We start from the raw sequence: 5738 nt of genomic DNA, 5'->3' as shown, positions 1-5738 counted from the left end.
ACACATGGGTGTTAGATTTTCTTATTTACTATCCTTTCTATAAGCTCCATGCTTTTCACTTTCCAATAATTGGAGGAATACACACTGACTTGGAGGAAGATGAAGAATGTGTTGTGTGTCTCTGCAAAATACAAAGAGAAGATGAGACAAAGAACAACACTTGCCCTCTTTGTAGAGAATCATTGAGACCGAAAAGAGGCATCACAAAGCATGGAGCTGAAGTTCTTAAATTCAATTTTTGTGCAATCAGAAGTGATAGAGATTGTGATGATTGGTGGATACGTTGACTAATATAATTTCATGGTTGGCTTTGTATACAACTCATCAATCATATTCTTCATAGTTCATATATATAATATCAAATTATCTAATTGTTAAATGTATGTATTCGAGTAATTGTCAAATTTAAATTTTGTAACAAATTTTCAAAATGAACTTCTATGTATCATGATTATAACTATTTACGATTTTTGTTATAACTAATTTTTGTAGTATCACATATATATATATTTTAACTTTTAAGAGTTAATTTTGACTAAATTTTTGATTTGGTTGTTGTTCATTCGGAACTACTTGATAATGTTGTGCGGAGGAAAACCTATAAGGCTAACACTACTCTAACGCGCAAGTTAAGCGAGTGAATTTGTAGTTTAACCGCTTTATAGATAAGGTGAGGTTCTAATGTAACGTAGATTGAGTATCCATTGTACTCAATACACACACACACACATATATATATATATATATATATATATATATATATATATATATATATATATATATATATATATATATATATATATATATATATATATATATATATATATATATATATATATATATTTTTAAATGAGAGATGAGAGGAAGAAATATCAACCATTGGATTCATCAAGAGAGAGAATGTTAACACATTAATGAGGCTATTAATTTCTCTCTCTTGATGAATTCAATGGTTGATATTTCTTCCTCTCATCTCTCATTTAAAAATTGCTCTCACTTGATATTCTTCCTATATATATATATATATATATATATATATATATATATATATATATATATATATATATATATATATATATATATATATATATATATATATATATATATATATATATATATATATATATATATATATATATATATATATATATATATATATATATATATATATATATATATATATATATATATGAGCATATCAAGTGAGAGCATTTTATAATGAGAGATGAGAGGAACAATTATCAACCATTGGATTCATCAAGAAGGAGAAATTAATTGCCACATTAATTGATTAACATTCTCTCTCTTGATGAAATCAATGATTGATATTTGTTCCTCTCATTATAAAATGCTCTCACTTGATATGCTCTTTTATATATATATATATAATATACACAGTCCGGTCACTATTATAAAAAGCAAAAGAAAAAAGTTTTAGGTTCATTGAACCTGATATATAATAATGACTAAATATATTATTTATTAAATTAATCTAAAAAGTGTTTTGTTGCTTATAAAATTGACCGGAAGGTGGATATGATATAAGACGTCCATTATTTATTGTTGGGAACATAATCATAGTAAATTTTAAAAAGTTGAATACAAATCAAATAAAATAAATTTATAATCAAACATTTATTACTAACATGCAATTTTTGAATAAAAAAATTGAAAACCCTTTCAACAATCATTTTTGGACGAAAAATTAGGAAACTCCGGTCTCAACAACTATTTTTTTATAGAAAATTAGAAAATCCTCTGTAGATACAAAACTATCCAAATCTTGAATACATCCAAAAGACTAGAATTGTTGTTAGGAATCAACTCAAACTAATTCTCTATATTTATAATAATTTTTTACTCATTTTTTCTTCACGCTACTCGATGCGGGACTTGAATGAGTACCCACTTTAACACAACATATCCTCCTTTCACTTAAAGTCTCGCATCTCTTCACTCAAGTCACCTTCATTCCTATAAACTAAAAGACCGCCTTCGCAACTAACCATACTTGCAGAAGGAATGCTTTTCAATTTCTTTGTCTTCTTCTTTATGCTTCACACATCCTTTATAGATTTTGGACATTTAGATTGCATGTGACCAAATTGTTGACAGTAATTACAATTGACGAAACTCATATCTATTGGTTGAAATTTTTTACCATATTGATCACCATAGTTCTTTCTTTGCCTTCCTTTGGCTACAAGTACCTGATTTTCTTCAGGAGATTGATCAATACCCATCATTTGTTGACTCTCCTTCAATAATTTCACTACTTTATCTAATTGTAGTGTGTTGTTCTCTACTAACATTAATTCACTAATGGTTTGTAAGATTTGTATAGTGAAGCTAACAAAAGTAGCGTTTGCTCCTCATCTTCGATATCTGATAAGTGCTAAATTGTTGTAAATTTAAGTGTGAATAATTAGCACCCATCGGCTTACTTCAATTGCTTTTCGTCAATAAACCTTAACTTTAGTGTATATTTGGTATAGTTTATGTTATAATGTATAGATTACGTTATTGTGTAAATATCATTGATTTTAATTGTTTTTATCTCATTTTTGTAGGTATTCAAGCAATGATATTTTGTCATTATTAGAAAGAGTATTGAATAAGCTTTACAACGCTTCAAACCGTGCGCAAATCGGAGTTGCGATTCTCGAGTTATGGCCAAAACATTGTTGGATTTTGATGTTTGCTGTCAGGCTCGCTTCTGGTGTAATTCGCCAGGCGAAGCTAGATTCTCCAGGCGAATCTATCTGGGTAGAAACACATTTTAAGGGCAAAAAAACACATTTTTAAGTCAAACAACACATTTTTAGGTTATGGTTTTAGGGTATTTGTTCCCAACTCCATCAACCTTCATTTTTTGGTTTAGAGACCTTAGAAAATATTAATGGAGCTTGGATATGGATGATCTGAGGTGGAATTTCACATCAATTGGTGTTGAAAAACCAAGAAATGTTTGGTTCCTCTTCTTTTCTTCTCTTTGTAATCTCTATTTGTGATGATATATACGAGTGATTTAGGTTGAGTACAACTGGGTAGTAAGTTTAAGTATTTGATATGGTAGGTGAAATTCAATCCCGATAGTTCTCTTTTTTATTTTCATATTTACTTTTCTGTTTTTACTTCAACCAATTCAAACCTAAACTCAAAAACGCGAGACTTGTCGAATGACAATTCAGTAACACTGATCTCGGAAAATTACTTCAAAAACTTTTGCTTGCCGCTTTATCCCATTAACAAAATGACGCAGTTTCGGAAGATTAGTATTTTTATTGGATTGCATTGCGATAGTTTCTTTATTTTTGAGTTTTGTAGATATTGTTTATATTGTCTATTCTCACTTGTGCATTCATTTGTTTATGTTTACCACACTTGTGAATTTTACATGTTTTCGATACTTGTAAATTTAGTGTATATGTTTGTTTCACTTCACGTTTGCTAAGGTGTTTGGTTAGCTTTCTGATGAGTGCTAAATTGTTATGAATTTTAGTGTGAATAATTATCACTCATCGGCTTAATTCATTTGCTTTTCGTTAATAAACCTTAACTTTAGTGTATATTCGGTATAGTTTACGTTATAGTGTATATATTGCGTTATCATGTAAATATCATTGAGTTCAATTGTTTTCATCTTATTTTTGTAGGTATTCAAGCATTGATATTTATTCATTGTTAGATAGAGTATTGAATAAGCTTTCTAACGCTTTAAACCAGGCGAAGATCGGAGTTACGGTTCTCAAGTTATGGCCAAAACAATGCAGAATTTTTGTTGTTCTGGTGTACTTCGCCGGGCGAAGCAATTGGCTCGTCGGGCGAAGAAGAAAGACCCAAAAATGTGAAAAGGTTATGTATTGAGCCTCCGGGCGAACCGTTTGCGTTGCCGGGCGAAGCAGTGTTGACAGAAACACGTTTTAAGGGCCAAAAACACATTTTTTTAGGTTATGTTTTGGGTATTTTTGGTCTCAATCCATCAAACCTCCATTCTTTGGTAGATTAAAAAAAAAATTGTGGAGCTTGCATTTGGATAATCGGGAGTCGTATTCTTCATTGATTGATGTTGACAAACCAAGAAATATTTGGTTCCTCTTTTTCTCTTCTCTTTGTATTTCTCTTTTGTTGGGTTTTGTATGTAGATCTACTATGAACTCATGTATATTTGTTGATTATTATGTTATATGAAGCTTGCTTTACAAATCATTGTTGATTATTGTCCTGGGTTTTTGCTTTATTGCTATGTGTCTGAGTTGCTATAGAGATGTATGACTTGAATATTTATCTAGGATGATTATCTATTATCTTGATCGTAGAGATGAATTAAGTTTAAGAATCACTTAGTGTCAGTGCTTAATGCTTCAGTGTGGTCGTGTTGTCTGAGAGATCGTCAACACGGGAAGCTCGGATATCTCATATGTTGTTCAGGTGGTGGAGAGATTGCCATCTTGATAATATTGTGGGTTGTGTTGTTGACGTGTGGTAAAATTGATAAGTTGCAAGTTGAATATATTCGGTCAATAAGTTTAAGTTTGTGAGAAGTAGATTATATACATGCTTGATAATTCTATTCCGCTGATGATTGAATTCTTTTATGTTCATAACTTTAAATTACTGCACATTTGATAACCAAACTCAAGAACGAATTAATATGTCCAATGGAACACATCTCTGTGGACACGATAAATTCCCGGATAAATACTTCCAAAACTTTTGTTGCTTGCCGCTTTATGTAACGCCCGGAAATTCGATTATTCGCTTAATCTAGACGTTCGGAGTGTTTAGTGAAGTTTTCTTATTTTGAGACGATTTAGTCGGTATTAGTTCGGGATAGCAGATTGATATTTAATCAAGAGTTTTGATATTTTTAGTATTAGAAATATTATTGGAATAATATTTGAAGTTTTGGGAATTTTCTGAGTAATTAAGATTAGACCGGAAATATGATATATTGATCGAATTTGGATTGTCGGTGTTATTTAAGGGCACATTTGGAATTATTAAATTGAAGTCGGAAAATAATATTAAGAATAATATTATTTGTGAGTCGGAATTATTATATCGGCGAAATATTATTAAGTGATATATTGGTCATTTTGAGTTATTAGTCTTCTTGGGCCTAAATTGGTTGTGAAGAAGAGGTGTTAAAATCTAAGCCCAATTGGTTTTATATTAGGATTTTAGAGATTTTAGAAAGAGAAGAGTGGTCATGATAAAGAGAACAAGAATAGAGGAGAAAGAGGCAAGATTATGGAGAAGAAGAAGGAGCTTGAAGATTTTTCATCCATGGTGTCAATTGAAGATGCAATTAGAGACCCATTGAGTTTCTTCCATTGATAAGATAAGGGTGGGATTCTCTTCCTATAATGGGGCCTATGAAACCTTGTATGTGGGAATGTGGGATTTAAGTTATTGTCATTGTTTGTGTTAATTTCTTGCTGAAAGTTGAGATGTTGCTACCAAAATATATGAATTTATGTTGTTGTGTTAAATTAATGCCGGAAATTGAAAACCTATGAATTCGGTAAATTTTTTCGTTGCTGTTTGAATTTGAATAAATCTGCTTGTGTCCGGAATTGAATTGATGAACGACATTTGCCTGGAGACGGACGACACCATGGCTCATAGCCCATGACAGCGGCAGCCTCCATAGCCTCCAACGTCAAGGATGATGATGACGTACGCGGCTTGTTTCTTTTGTTTTGTATTCTTTTTTGTTATTTTCGTTTTGCTCT

This window comes from Vicia villosa, linkage group LG7, assembly GCF_029867415.1.
Source record: "Vicia villosa cultivar HV-30 ecotype Madison, WI linkage group LG7, Vvil1.0, whole genome shotgun sequence".
Taxonomy (NCBI): domain Eukaryota; kingdom Viridiplantae; phylum Streptophyta; class Magnoliopsida; order Fabales; family Fabaceae; genus Vicia; species Vicia villosa.
The sequence above is the reverse complement of the archived record's forward strand: the minus strand, read 5'-3'. Positions refer to the sequence as shown.